Source organism: Haemaphysalis longicornis, unplaced genomic scaffold (assembly GCF_048455015.1).
Source record: "Haemaphysalis longicornis isolate Haplotype H1 unplaced genomic scaffold, Haemaphysalis longicornis Haplotype H1 scaffold_9, whole genome shotgun sequence".
In the NCBI taxonomy this organism is placed as follows: Eukaryota; Metazoa; Arthropoda; class Arachnida; order Ixodida; family Ixodidae; genus Haemaphysalis; species Haemaphysalis longicornis.
The window spans coordinates 80,988,819-81,004,673 of NW_027526460.1; the positions used below are offsets into that span (position 1 = coordinate 80,988,819).

The 15,855-nt window shown below is 47.0% G+C and overlaps 1 long non-coding RNA gene across 1 annotated transcript; it reads left to right on the forward strand.

Annotated features, from left to right (window-relative positions):
- Positions 1 to 3,481: 3,481 nt before the first annotated feature.
- Positions 3,482 to 13,691, forward strand: LOC144151850 (uncharacterized). The gene is made up of 3 exons (XR_013318989.1): positions 3,482 to 3,560; positions 7,238 to 7,488; positions 13,562 to 13,691. It is a non-coding gene; the product is annotated as an uncharacterized LOC144151850 (long non-coding RNA).
- The last annotated feature ends 2,164 nt before the right edge of the window (positions 13,692 to 15,855 follow it).

Here is a 15,855-nt window from a genome sequence, read left to right on the forward strand (position 1 = left end):
TCAACTGTCACTGTAATGACTTCGTCGCTAAAACGCTTCGACCCCTATTTCGACGAGGAAGGAATACTGAGGGTAGGGGGGCGACTTCAGTTCAGTAATCTAAGAGAAAGCTCTAAGCACCCAGTCTTGCTACCTGCTACAGGCCCATTCACAAGACTCTTGGTAATCAAGGAACACCGCAGGCTTTTACACGCGGGTGTCAGCCTTGTGCTTGCCGAACTGCGAGAAGTTTTTTGGATCATCAGGGCCAGGCAAGTAGTGAAGAAGGTCATTCACGAATGTACAGTCTGCCGACGATACTCTGCCAAGCCTTATTGCGAGCCACTTGCGCCCCTGCCAGCCAACAGAACTGTGACATCTCCCCCTTTTGAGGTAACGGGCATAGACTTTGCCGGACCTCTACTGCACAAGCGGAACGGAATGATGGAGAAGTCCTATATACTGGTTTTTACCTGCGCAGTCGTCCGAGCTGTTCATCTTGAACTTGTGAGTAACTTGTCAGCGCAACAGTCCCTCCTCGCGTTCCGGCGATTTGTTGCTCGGCGAGGCCTCTGCAGGATCATATATTCCGACAATGGGAAGACTTTTAAAAGTGCTTCTAAAGACATTAGGCGGATATGGGCTCTCATGAAAGGAAATGAAATTCAGGGATATTTTTCGGAAAACTGCATCCACTGGAAATTTATTGTTGAACAAGCCCCCTGGTGGGGAGGGTTTTGGGAACGATTAATTCGGACAATCAAGACAACCCTAAAGAAAACAATCAGAAAGAACAGCCTGAATTTCGAGGAACTTGCAACCATTCTAACTCAAGTAGAAGCAATAGTGAATTCAAGGCCCATCACGTACGTCTATTCAGAACCCTACGAACCTAATCCGCTAACTCCAGGCCACTTCATCATTGGGGAGCGTCTAACAATGTTGCCCCAAGAAAGTTCGAGCCCCAATTCAGCCCTGAAACTTCTGCCGAGAAACTTCGTGGGAGATGGAAACACCGAGAGCAACTACTCGAAAGACTCTGGACCAGATGGCGACGCGAGTACCTGCATGAACTACGCTCCGCGCACATGAGTCCAAGGACAGTTACGTATTCTATACATCTCGGAGACGTTGTCCTTATTGGAGAGAGGAACGCGCCCCGCCAAATGTGGAAGTTGGGTCGAGTGACTCAGCTTTTCCAAGGTAGAGACGGAAAGGTTCGTTCCTGTGAAGTGCGTACATCGGCCGGAACCACTTTGCGTCGACCAATTCAACTCCTTTATCGTCTTGAGGCTTCAGATCCATACACTCCAAGCATTGAAGATTGAAGAAGCTAAACCAACCTGATTTATTTTATTTGGCCGGCCCGGAGCCTGTTACAAAAAGCGATGTTTGAGACGATAAGAAGACGACGAGAAGGAAGAAGGGACAAGCGACAGCCTCACGAGGGGCGAGACTCGTGCTAGCTTCTTCCTCGACCGAATCGCCCGCTCGAAAGTCTTAATAAACCGGTGCTAGTTTTACCGCGTCTGCCTCCTGGTTTTCAACAGGTCGTGACCGGGGCGTGAGCGGAATTGGTAAGGCATTCGAGATTTAATCGAAAGGCGTGGGTTCGGACATACATAATTTAAAAACGGCACAGATGACAGTTTAAATGAGGCTGAATCCAACTAATTCCCCAGCAAATTATGTGGCGTCATAAACAGTTACAAATCTATTTAGAGGCTTGCGGCAAAGAATATCAAAATTCACGCCTCTGCACCTTCGGACAATGCATCTCAGAACTTTTCAGGGACAACGTTCAGAACTACCGTTTCGTTATAAGGGCTCCGCAACACTGCAATAAACTTTTTCACTCTTTCGTTCGCGTCTGGAGGCACTGCGAAAGCTGTACGTACCCCCTTCACGCAGCGGCACTGCGTGATTTGCTCGTCACTTCGGATTTGCTTTCCACGTCTGCTTTGCTCTTGTGGCTTCATTTTATTGGTGGTTATCCAGTGCGTTCATTCCTACAGATGAAAGCACACCGGTGTGTAGCCGATACACCGCTGTAATGATGTAATTCCGGCGTACGAAGAACGCCTGGTCCGGCAAAGAGGAAAAATATTTAGAACAAGTTTCCAAGTTATCTGACGGGCATGGAGAAGCAATTTTTTGCAGAGACACTTTGCCACCCCCTGGTGTAAATAGTCAATGTGGTGATTTAAGGCGTTCTACAAACATTGGGGGTTTCGAAAAAAAAGCTGAAAAAGGGTGTTTCGAGATCCCCATAAAGCGACCATTATTCCTGAGCTACGTGACAAAGGGAGGATTTTCAAAGAAGCTGTGGCCAATGCCTATCTCGGTGCGACTGCAACTTTGTGATTGTTATCTCTGTGCCTGTGCTGCGGAGTATGATGGGGCGGGGGGGAATCTGCTTAGAGAAAGACTATGACAACAGGAGTTTTTGCACGAAAGGCTTCTTTTCCGGAATTACCTTTGGACAGACCCGGATCTGCACGCCTCCACGGCAACTGCAGTACGTGTGAAACCACTTTGTGTCAAAGAAGCTGCAACAAATTGCGGAAACCTACTTGAACGTGCTTCCAGAACGTTTTTGTATCAATGGCACCACAGTGAACAGCTGCTCTAAGTTTGGCGCAAGGGAACGATACGCTGGTTACTCACCGGTCCCTTAAAAACAACCTCGCATATGGCTAGGACGCACTAACGTGGGATTATGATCATGAAGTATATATTTGGGCTTATAAAGCTCTAGGCTTCAATTTGTGCAAGACTGCAAAAATCGAACGTGGCCTTTTTACATTGGTTTTCAAATTAAACCAAAATGCGCGACTCACCCGCAATGTAGCGCCGCATTTTTTTATGATGAGCTATGTTTTCAACATAAAATACACTTAATACCATAAATAGAAGAGGATAGAGGAGGAAGACTACATTGTTCAACACCCTAAATTGTCTTGATACAGAGAAACGGGGCTAAACATTTTGGCAATTTTGGGAAATGTCAAGTTTGTATATTTTGTTTATTTCGCCTGAAATAAAGAAATGATCAGGCGAAGTCATTTGTCAGTATGCAAATTTTCCGCAAAGCGAGACTGTATGGCATAGGAGCAATATTTCGCGTCTTACAGCAGGAAAAGTTTAAAATTACTTGCGACTTGTCCAACATTCTGCCAGGCCTGCGGTGTTTGGGAATTTTTAGGTAGGCAAACTTTCTGTCGGAAAGCTAGCTTCAGCGATGTTTCTCTATGTGCACAAAGGGCTTTATACAAATGTTTTATCATAATTAAAGATATCGACTCGACACGCTTGTCCCATGTCTAATGAAAACTTGCTACAAAGAAAAACAATAGTTTAGGGTAACTCTGTTGAATATTCGAAACAGTATGCTTTTTTTTTGCTTATTCTCATACTTTGTTCGTGCTATTCGTAAAAAAAGTAGCGGGATAATAATTTTTTCTCTCTCCCTCCGTTTCCTTCTTCCAGCAATCTCGCCACCATGAGCGGCCTTCACCTCTTCGCCGTGGTGATCCTGGCGATGTGCGGATTCTTTTGCGTGTTGCACGCCAACACGGAGGGTATTGGCAACCCCCCTGACGTCCACAAGCCCTCTTCTACGCCCCGCCTGTCCCCCCTCCTTTTCATCTTCGCTTCGCCCGTTTCCCCTCCTATTTTTTATTCTCTTTTGCTCCTTTCTACCTTTTATGTACAGCCTTCTATGCCAACGGAGCCTTAGTTTGCCACGGGGAGATAAAAGTGGAGACAAGTAGTGGAATCCAGGTGCAATCGATCAAAGCAGAGATGGCACCGATATTGTAGGCTATATTCGGCGAGTTTCGGCTCAGCGGGTCAAGCCGCAACGCTAATGGCGTCACAGTAGCGTGAACATTTTTGTGGAGTTTCGAAGAAGACCGCCACGGCCTCATTGCTTACACAGCGCAATAATTCAGCAAACAGCGTACCCCGAACTCAAGATTCGCATTTAAATCATGCTCGTATTGTTTGGTCATAGCGCTGTCCAGAGGGGGTTCGCTCGCTTGTTGGTGCGGAGGAGCATCACGCTTCAAAGCGCGGGGTCCTTTAGTGCGCGTGCTGTATGCGATGATGGTTGCTGGAGTTCCGGCAACCTTAAGTTGCGACATTTTAACTCGGAAAGCGCGAGCTTTATGACAATATGGCCATTTCTCATTTGATTTTGACGCCGATTTCTCGGCACTTACGTTCATAGTTTATTGTTCCGCTTCCGCCGGTGTTACAAAGTGGTGAAAGCAGTGGGACAGCGCTGAAAACACAGGTTCTTCAAGGTTCATCCCCTACGTCGCGAGTCCTTCTACCCCTACCTCGGTATATAAGGGAGCTCGGGCCAGTATAAGCCCTTTCGGGATTGTCGCGGAACGCCCACCTCGTGTTGGCTAAGCCGCTAGGGATTGCGATCCACGACACCGTCCGATCGAACTCTTTAGTAGCAGTGTATCACAACGACTACGCAGTGATGATGACTGTGGCGCACAGTGTTGTAGGACGTAACTTCTTCCTCTTTAAAATTTACGAGAGGACCATTCCAGACAAACGCTGTCGACAAAGCAGTCGCCAGATGTGATGGTGGCATTGTCTACATCTCGGCTCGCGGTGGCTTGATGCTGGTGCGCGTTGGCGAGGTGCTGTCGTAGCTGGTGGCGTGCGGCACTTGACTTTTATACTTGACTTTTAACAAATTTTTATAAATTCGTTCCCCAGGAAGAGCTGAAAAAAAAACGCCAGCGTCTCCACTCCGCGGATGATGGCGAGGGTGCGAAGTATGGGGTCTCGAAATGTCATCCAAGTTGTGCCCCGAGTGAAATCTGATTTGTACCCCGACGCTCATTAGATTTGTGCCGTGAGTTGCAGCTTGATTACTCCCTAATCGAAACAGCAACTCATACCTCAAATGATATTTCCGTTGATTGTCGCTTGATTAGGAGGTCCTAAGGTTTACCGCAACATTTCGGGCGAGGACGTAAGCCGTTTTGACTCTCCGGTACTAACTCACGGTAGTAGCCCAATGGGTAAGACGATTGACACTGACTCTGTCTGGTCTATTAGACACTGGCTCAAATCCTGCCGGTGCCTGAATGATTTTTTGCAATTGTAAATACTATGCGCACGGACGCCGACGGACATTGTGCGGTCCTAAGGTACTCCGCACCTAAACCAATGTTCGGAAGTTTATGCTACTGTTTTTTGTCAAACAAGGCGTACAGTGGAAGCCATGGAAACCTTCGTACAACTCGTTCTTACCACGACAATGCCATCGTGGGTAAAGTCACAATTCTGGAAGACATTATTTGTTAAGACATTAATACTGCTGGTTGTCACTCCACGGCAACGGCACCAACACAAGCCTAAATTAGCTCGAACATGCAGTTACCCATCCCGGGGCGCGAATTCAGTGTGCACCCTAACAATAAATTTCGAATTTTAATAGGCCCTATCGACAAGCCGCACTTATGGATGCGCCGAGAGATCTTACACTCACGAAGCGCCAGAATGAAGGCACAAAGTACCGTGTAGGCGTCTATGGTTAACCACTGGCGCTAAAGAACAACGAAATAAAGGCTGTGACGTGCAATATGGGGACACTACTGTGTGCCTTTTGTCAGTCAAATGTTCGGTTCCGAGGGTGACTGGCAAGCCTGTGCCTGCCGTTATTGTATTTTTTATGTAGAGTGTGCAGGTGTGTTGACTTGAATTTGTTATAACGCACAACACTCTAAAACGGCGAGTGGAGGCGTACATGCCCCCCGAAGTAACGCTCGTAATGGGGCTGTCATCGTTTCCTTGCTCGGGTGCTCTGTCAGAAGATATGGGTAGCCCACTCAAGCGAACAAGCAACCCCACCGAATCTACAGTGCACAGGTGACAAAGGGGGTGGCCGTTTGATGTGCGGCTTTTGCCGACCAGAGCGTTAAGAATAAGTCAAAGCCTTGAAGGAAAACAACACAAAGACGTATATTTGGACAGGCAAAACACTGTACAAGCACGAGGACATGTAACGTAAACAAGAGCAAACTTAGAATAGATACAAATTCGAGCAACAGTTATACTTAAACAAAATGATACAATCCTTAGCACTTACAAATAGGTATTACAAAGTAAAATAGTTAGCTAAAAATAAAACGAACAGTTCGATGCATATGAGAGGCAAGTCCCACAATATTCCCCAACCGGGCCGGACGATGCACCGCTGTCGGAGGCGATTCGGCTACTTCTGAAGCGTGGCTTCGTCGTAGACTAGGCCGTCCGAGACAATCACGGTGATTCGAGGCCCGGTAGTACGTTGGAGTCCTCCAGGGCGCGGCTCGCCGATGGTGTGGTTCACAAACTCGCAGAAGCCGTGATCACATGACGACGTGCAAATGTCGAGCTTCTTTTTTTATAACTGCACCGGCGCGGGGAGAGAAAGCACAACACAACGCGCCAGCCGCTGGTGGCCGAAAAACTTCCCTCTTTCTCTCTTCTGGAATCATTGGCGTGCCTTAGCACTTCAAGGCCACGCTCGCCCCCTCGAAAGAACTCGAAGCTTCGGTGAAAGCTGAGCGGCGGAGCTTTTATTTTGGTATTTTATTGCCGGTGAGCCCGCGAGTGGTGGCATTACCGCCGCTTCGTTCGAGAGAGTTTCAGAATTTTCTCAGAGCAAATAGAACCGAAACCAAATAAATCGGATGACTGTAACAAGAATTGGGCGCCGTAGAATATTATGAAAAAACTCTACGGTCCTTTTAAACGTCGTACGCTCGAATTTTTGACAGGGGCATTCAGATTCCACAGCTCGAGGAAGACTCGAGGTGCCCGGTTGTGGTTTTACAACAAAGGTGCGGTCACCCACGCAATCAAGTGCACAGTTTCTGACATTTGAGGTCTGAAACTTCAAAAATTTGCCATTTGATTGGTTAGTGTCCGCATCGTTGCTAAGAAGTCCCGTGCATCTTTCATCAGTGGCAAGCAGGCCCTCCTAACTACGCGTTTCTTGCAGCGTTGCCAGAACGCAGGGAACGATTGTTTTACAATGTTTCCCGTATTTTTTTGCTCTCGGCTCTGGTCGCACCTATTTGAATAACAAAAAAATGTTCGCGTAAAGTTGCTAGCCTAGCGGTAGCTCAAGTTGGAAAGTTGGCATGATGCTTCACATGTGGACTTACTCACTAAGCGGAGACAATGTTATAACGCCTAAATGTTTTATTCTACTGCTTGCCGCGCGTGTTTCCGCACCGTGCAGCGAGGCTCATGGGTGCCGAGTTCCTGGAAAAGCGATCGGCGCCACTGCCTGGGCTCTCACAGAAAGAGAGGCCGGCTAGGTCAGCGAGGTCTGCGCGCCACTACAGGGAAATCTTCACACCCGACGTCGTCATCAAGGCGCCGAATGACGGGCGCTTGATGCAGAAGCGATCGGCGCGTGTTGGCTGCGAGTTCTTCGGCGGCTGTAGAAGAAAGCGCTAGAAATTCTTCCCTCCCTTACTCCTCCACGAGGTACGCCGAAACGAGGTGGTATGCTCTCTATGTGAAATCAATCGCCAATCGGACGCTTTACGCTCGGCTGCGGCGCACCGGCGCATGTTTTTTCTCATTATTGCAAACTTAAGGTAAAAATTTCATAAATCTGATTTTTACAGACGAGATGTAAAAATTGGTATGAAGACATTTGAATGTCCAAAATTTGCCGAAACACCTATTATTCAAAATGTCCGCATATTCGAACAATCGAGCATTGAAATATTCGTCGTATCTGAATAATCTATACAAATATTTGTAAAATCCGGCTTTTCGGATATTCGGAAGAGTAGAATGTTTTTTGTTCGAAGGTGATTGAAAATAATCGTAATTTTAGAATAATTGATTGCATTGCAATGGCGACATGTTTGAAACAAACATACTCGAATTGTTTTCGAAAGAGTGTTGTGGCGGCCTGCGTCGCCGATGTAGGAACAACAAAACTGGAGAGCCCATCAGAACAAAGGGCACCTTTATGCAAACTTGCGCGTGCTGATATACCTAGGCAACACTGGCGCAGACTGCGGCAGTGATCGTGGAACCGAAACAAAATATACAAATATAGAGCATATTTCCTTCCTTAGACAACAGCTACATGGATTACTAATGTATTCGGTTACTAGGTTAGTACACAGGCGAAAACGTCTATTTACAATAACAACGGACTGTACGGTGGACATAGCTAGATTTTAACATAAGATCGCAGCATTCACTACAGCAACCCTTAACTCGCGGGAAGCGTCAGTTTCATTAGATACTGCACAACTTCATGCACTACATGTGGTAACCATAACGATCTGGTTGTCGTCTATTTCCTCGTGATTGCACCTTGCGTTGCTGCGAGAATGCTGCTGGAGACTTGGGCGAATGCGCAGCAGAGGGCGGACTTGGTGACTGCGTAGCCGAAGGAGCGGCATCTGAAGTCCTCGTGGTTGTTTTGGGGGTAGTTCCCTCACTTGCAAGCGGTGAACGTCCTTCACTAGCTGTGCTGTTTCTTCCCCACATATAAAGGCCTGCCGAGGCGCGTGTCACTTCCGACAACTTCGAAGAGTTCCACGTTTTGCCGCCATCCGGGCAGAAAGATGAGTGTCCCTTGTTGCTGATAACTTCTCTTGGGCGGCTAAATTGTTCTCGCTTCTAAATCTAATCCTGGGTTTCTTTACTCGAAAGAAGTCGACAATATTTATTCTCGATTCTCGTGTAGCCCTCCAAGCGACCATGTATTGTTTGCTCCGCTGTTGCTTTTGAATCAGCTGCTCCCGTAACCAATGGAGCTCGTAGTAAGGATCATCAACGAATGTGACTGATGGAATCCCGACGACATGCAACCGAAAAGCTGGAGCAGTTTCCGTTGCAGCATGCGGAGAGGGAGCGGTAAACTCCCAGTTACCCATTATCGTCGGGCGCATGGGTCGGTACTCCAGAATAGCCACTTGAATGAAGCCTTTTTAAACTGTTAGAGCGCTCCACTTGGGCGTTTGCTTGTGGGTGGTACATTGATTAATGTTCCAACCGAATGCCATGATCTTGTAGAAAGGCCTCAAGCTCCCTAGCTGCAAACTTTGGACCGTTATCGCAAACAATCTTATCTGGGTAGCCTTTGCGACCGAACACAGCTACTAAAAAGCGTATTGCTGTGCTGGCTGTTGTATCGCTACATAAATGTACATCGGGCCACTCACAATGGTTCCAAAAGCGTGATTGCTTATCTTCAATTGTAAGGCACCCTTTCAAATGGGGTGACAAAGTCCGTGCCCACCTTCGGTCACGGCTGATCTGGAAAGAGAACCGGTTCTAATGGTACGCCTCTCACCTTAATTATGTTGTCTGCTTCCTGGGAAATGCTACATTTCTGGAGAGCTAGGTCGACCTGACGGTGCATGAATGCCACGAATATGTCCCTCGTAGCTGCGCTTTTGTTCGCACTGCGCTGGGATTCGCCTCATGAGATGTTATTACCTGCTGCGTGAGGGATGTGGGAACCACGAGCCGTTCGGCACGCAAGATCACATTGGCTAAACCTGAAAGTTAATCATGTGCTTTGAAAAACAGCTGAAGATCGGCCGATTAATCTTTGTGCGCCGGCAACTGCGATTTCTGATCAATCTTGCTTTGTTGCAGGTGCTATCTTGTAACTGGACCTGTTCAGACTGTTCTAAGATAATGCAAGAAGGAATTTCGAGAACTGATACCACCTCATTTAACAGCTTTTATTTTTCCTGTGGAGATGACCCTCGCAAGAGATTTTGCGTCTCCTTGTGCTACTTGAATGTATAAATCTTCCGGAGCAGGTGTTTTGCCAATCGCGATACCCGCGAGCGGGGCCTCTCTGTTCCCCCATTTCAAAGCAATGCTACCAAGGCTTGGTTTCCAGTTTTTCAACCTGAAGTGGCATCCCAACACAAAGATATGCCCCCGCTCGCACTCCCAAACACAGGCACTCGCTTCTTGTGCTCCTACCGAATATTTACTCTCAGCTGGCGAAAAAACTCCTATACCGGAAACCGGAAGTGCGCAGTTTAGGTCCGTCTACCGGTTGTAGGAATGCTCCAAGCTTCTCTCCCGGATGTGTCAGTGGGCACTACTACTAGCAGGGATGTATCGCACACTCTTAGTGAAGTGCTGTATACCATCACGTCTTTGGTCATTGTGACACTAGCGTCTATCTCGTCAGACGACACAAATTGCTGCCCCTTTCTTTGCAGAACACTCACTGGCTCCACAAAGTCGGTGAAGTTGGAAATGAACCTAGAATGATATTCGACCAACCATAGAAAAAAATAATCGAAAACTGGCTGGGTCAGTGAGCGCTGGGGTGTCTGGGTTTACGCAACCTTTTACTTCAATGGCACAATACCATTGGCCGTTATTCAGTGACTCGAAACCTCGTTCCGGAATGCCATTGGCACTTTTGTGTTTAGTTTGCGTCCTGCCTATTTAATGCTCTTTTATCACTGCAGCAAGGTTCGTCATGTGCTCCTCTCTGCCCTTCCCGAACGCAATTATGTCGTTAATAGAAAATTGATTGATTGATTGCAAGGTTTAACGCGCCGACGAAACTCAGGTGATGAAGCTTCGCCGTAGTGGAGGGCTCCGGATTAACTTTGACACCTGGGGATCTTTAACGTGCACCGAAATCTCGTACACAAAGGAGTTTTTGCTTTTCGCCTCCATCAGAAAAGCGGCCACCACGGCTGAGAATCGCACCCGCGACCTCATGCTCAGCAGCGCCAAGCTTTACCCACTGAGCCACCGCGGGGGTTGTTATTAGAAAACAGTACACCGCAACAACGTTGCAGAATTTTTGACATCAGACTCTAAAATGCAGACGGCACTGAAGCCATACCAAAACACGCGCTTGAAACGGAACTGGCCGTCGTGTATTATAAATGGTGTTCAATCGCGGCTCTCGGGATGAAACATGCCCCGATGGTAAGTGATTGCCAGGTCAAGCATGGTATAGTGTGTTCTCCCCACTCCATTGTGCAATAGTTCACTGTATGAGGGAGAGAAAAGCTACCAGCTTCGACAGCTTTGCTTACCAGTCGAGCATTTTCGCATTGAGGGATACCGCCATTTTTTTTTCAACAAAACAAAGTGAGGCCCCCATTCAGATGCCTCTATTTTCTCTTTCTCATCTATTTGTTTTAAGCGGCGGAGTTCTCCCGAGTCTCGTGGCAGGAGTGATAGCGGAAGGCGCCTGAGTTACGAAGCAACTGGTAATACTGTCGCTCGCGTTTTGACACGGTGCACAAAACCTTGCGCCAGGCCAAGCCCTGGATGAAAAATAGCCCCAAACTCTTGAAGCAATTCTGGGGGGAGGTTAATGGGCTGCTGTCCCTCTGCCTTGACAAAGGAAGGGACTGTTCGAGTACCTCTACGCGGCGCTGTCATTTCTAGGCATTGTAGTAGCCAGCCACAATTATCCACACCGAGTGCCCGATTGCATCAATACCCATAAGCGAGGTGCCCTCTTCAAGGACATAAAAAAGAAGAAATGGTGTGCAGTTATTGTACGCGACATCTTCAAAGAAGCTACCGTACCCAGGAATTGACTGATAATCCACTTATCTATGGGGGAGGGGCAGAAATCACCTGTCTATCAAAATGCTGCTCAACCGATCATGCCTCTAATCGAAAAGAATGACCCTGAATATACGGGAAAAGTTATGTTCATTCGAACAACTACTACTGCAAATTAAACTACAGGCCCAGTGGACGTTGTTACAGTGAGAATGCTTAATCCTTCCTCTGTGAGAGAATGTTCATTGTCTACTTCACGAGCCGAAGTGGGGTCTATATTCCATGCCCAGCGGAACAAGTCTTATTGCCATAACAATGACACGGTTCTTTTTGGCGGCAGAACGAAATAAAGCCGCATTGTACTGGCATGAACCGCAGCGGCAACATTGTGCCTGTTGTTCTACATGAACAATTCGAGTGGCTGTCTTAATACGGTTTTTTGCGGGGCTTGTTTTTACGATCATTTACTTGGGATCATTGGGGCTCATTGGCCGTCTGTTCAAACTGCGTGTCTACAAGTATAGCTCGAGCGAACTATAGAAACGACCCTTCAAGAAGCAACCGTTAACACAAGCTGGGAGATGATACACCCGCAACAAAATGGCCCAACAGGGAACATTCCTGCGTAGGAAAAGAGCACGTATCGGAAAGCCCGGTAATGCTGTAACGTGATCATTAATTACTTCACTAACATGTCCGGAAGTGCGCTTCCAGCGGCAGTAATCGCGAAACCGAATCCAAATATACAAATATACAACAAGGAGTGAATTCGAGAGACGCGAAAGCCCATGAAACCGACGGAATCTACGATTACGTTATTGTAATTATAGGGGATGGGAAGTTGTGCAGTGCCTCAATTTAATACGCCTGGCACGGGTAGGATGGAGCAATGTCGCTGTATTGCTTATTGAGTTTCAGATTTCCGCACCGGTGTGTCCCAGCAAAAGGTGACACCTGGCTCGCTAGGTCAACGCTTAAGCGTCTGCCGCTTTCTTTAGTGTATTACTTCCACCGGAGGATGAGTCATTTGAAGGGATGGTTCTTCAACGCACTGCCTATTGCCCTCTTTTTATTGGCTTCCCATTCTACCACGTTGCAAGCTTCCATGCACTATTATTGAATCGTAGTGGCCAGACCGTTAAAGTGTTCCCGATAAATGAAAATAGGTAGCACAAAAATCGAACGAATTCATGAAGCGCAATTTCTGTAGCGGAATAAACTCACTTTCGTTCGGCCTCTCCATGTAAATGCCAGAACTCAAACTCGCGTCTCTCTGTGGCGGGAAGCACAGCTGTCCTGGGAGGGCATAAAACCCGCACGAAGCGCGCGTCAGAGGCGAGGATATTAACCTTTCACCCAGCGCTTTATCGCAGCAGAAGTGTCGATTTTACCCTCCTTGTGCCCAACAAAGCCGATGTGCGCTCGCGAACTTCTTCAGTCACTCCTCTAAATAGCGAGATGACTTTAGCACTTCTCACCCTTATTGAATTTGGTAGTGCGCGGAGTCCCATGAGAGCAACCTTAAAGATGAGGGGTGGGGGCAATACTTCCCCCTGCAGATCTCCACGCCATCCGATTGGAAAGAAGTCCGTGGCTTTGCGATCTGTGATGGGCTTAACGTACTGGTACGTCTTTACTCCGTAGTCCAGCGTGTTCAGCTTCATCAGGATGGCCGTGTGTTTAACATTGTAGAAATGCCCGTTAAACCCAGCACAAGCATAGACTGTTATGCTTGGTATTTCGCGTAAATGGCCGCATATGCAGCATTTATATGATTTAAAACAGGCCCCGCGGTGTTGTTTCAGTCAAGGTACCTCGCCATTCGTTTTTACCGTGTCGCCGTTACTATCAGCACGTCCAAGGCGAAAAACGTGTGCACATGACAATGTATAGAGGGGGTGAATTTCATGTTCAATAAAAACTGGGGTAATCTTTGCACTGTATTACAGAGATAAGGGCGAAAGGTGAACACCTGGCTGTTTATTAATGTGTTCCGTTTTTCTCGCAATTTCTATGCGGTCGTTCGTAGGTTGCGGGACCTTGGTGCCCAAGGAGTTGTGGGGAAGATATCGATGAAAAAAAAAAAACAATTGTGCGCCGTGATCCTGGTATGCATGGCCCAGTTGTCGACTACGCCGAATAAAATAACTAAGAAAAATGATTCCTTACTCTCTGTGCGTGCCCCTGTGTATGTGTCTGTGCATACAAAGACGCTCATGCGTGTATCTTGTATAGGAAAAGCAGGTATATGATTTTTATTAACAAAAATAACGTTTTTTATAGTTGGCATTGTGGGTGTGTCTGTGTCTATACATATAAAGGTGCCGATATGTGTCTATTGTATACAAAAATAAGGTACATGACTTTTAAAATTGTTTATACTTGCACTTCCCCGACTCTGCTGCTTGTTTCACATGCTTTCAAATGAAGTGCGGGTCGGCGATGTGGGTATTTCTTAAGCACCACTGTGGGAGGTTGCCAGGAGCTTGCCTTACCTAAGCGAGAGCGTTGTCTTGGTCGAGCGAAACAAATTCGGAGATCCGCAGTAATGGAGAAGGGAAGGGCGCTGCGATAAGGAAGTAGGAATGTACCTTGATCGAAGCTTCTCCAGAAGCTAAGCGCGCCTGCCTGGGTAAATGCTGATTAGCGAGTGCAGGCGAGTAATCGTGATGGTTTTGGACGAAGTATGGTCGAGGAGGAGCTAGAGGAGGGCCCAAGTTTTTTTTATGGAAAGGCCTCTGCGCATGTCGTCGCAGATCTGATATCAGTGAGTTCGAGAGAGTGTGGAGGCATGAACATGCATGGAAACTGGCCGGCGAGAAAGTTTGCGTTTCAGCGCCCTTGGGCGTTTGTAGGAGCACCAGCGCATTTCGATACTGCGATAGTCTCCCCACAGGTGGAGGAGTTGGAAATCCGCGTATGGCCTGGAAAGCTCAGGTGCAACTGGTTCCTCATGACCGGGTTTTATGTCCATGATATCACGAAGCCATTGCTAGAGCGCGCCTTTATCGAAGTGAGTGAGGGCCGGTAGGGTAGCAAAGCCATTTCGGAGCGCGTCGATATCAGTGTTATGTTGGGGTGGTGGCACGTGGCAGTTGTTATTTTGTAACCAATTACTTTCAATAAGATAGGTCGATGGAACGCGAGTTCAAAATGCGGCCGCAGCGCCAGCTTTTTTGATGCAGACGAAAAGTGAAAAAGCCCATGTGTGCGACATTTCGGCGCATGTTAAAGATCCCCTAGTGGTAAAAACTAATCCGGAGCCCTCCACTACGGCGCGCCTTATTGCCCGTGGAGCGTCGGCACCTTAAAGATCCAATCACTGAATAAAAATTGGTACGATAAATTATTAAGACCTAGTCAAGACTAAGAGCGGTCATGTTTTAAAATAATAAATCTTTAAACGATACGACGTTATTCTGTCGATGAAAAACACAATTGTCAACAGGGAATAAGGTGATACTAAAGGTGTGTATAGGCTAATTTTGAATACCTTGTAACGGTACCAGACGACAATCGGAATTGTTACCCTATGAAACACTACCATTTGTGGCATTATTATGTACGAGAGCAAAATATAGAAAGCGAAGGGTTGGCGTAAAAAAAATGGGTGGTAGTTTACGAGCGCTCGAATGCGAAAAGCCGTCTTATTTTTGAGGTGATCAATCTGTACCTATAAAATGAAGTGCCCGACTGACTGACTGACTGACTGACCGACTCCTCAACGCCCAGCAAAAGCCGGTAGATCTAGAGACCTGAAATTTTGTGAGTACATTTGCAGTATAGCGTAGGGGCTCACAGACGCGGGAGTTTCGGAAATTACACTCCAAAAAGAGCAAAAAACGAAGTTTTGTTTTCGTAAATTCGTGATTATCTCGGTCGCTAGATTACATATCGAAGTCCTTTTTGCTAATATAGATAGCCTTCAAGATTATCTAAAAAGCTTTTCTAGGATTTCGCCCTCAGCAAAACAATCGGGGTGATTCCGCAATCCGGAATAAAATGGGTGTTCTTAAAGATTCTCCAAAAAATATTTCACTGGTTTATTTATCCTACTGGTTTTTTCTAACAAGTGTTAGACCAGAATTTTGAAACCTTCCTTACCTTACCCCATTTACTCACCTTACCGAAGGTGCCCTTCATGCTCCCTTACCGTCAGCCGATCTAGCAGCGCTGATCCTGAATTTTAAAGCCTCCCTCAGCCTCCCTTACCAAAGGGCGCCCTTTCTCCCGTCAAAGAAGCCATTCATGCACGTGGGTGCGAGAGTAAGCGCAATTTGATCTTGAAATGTGCCTTTATAAGCCGTTATAGGCGTGCAATTT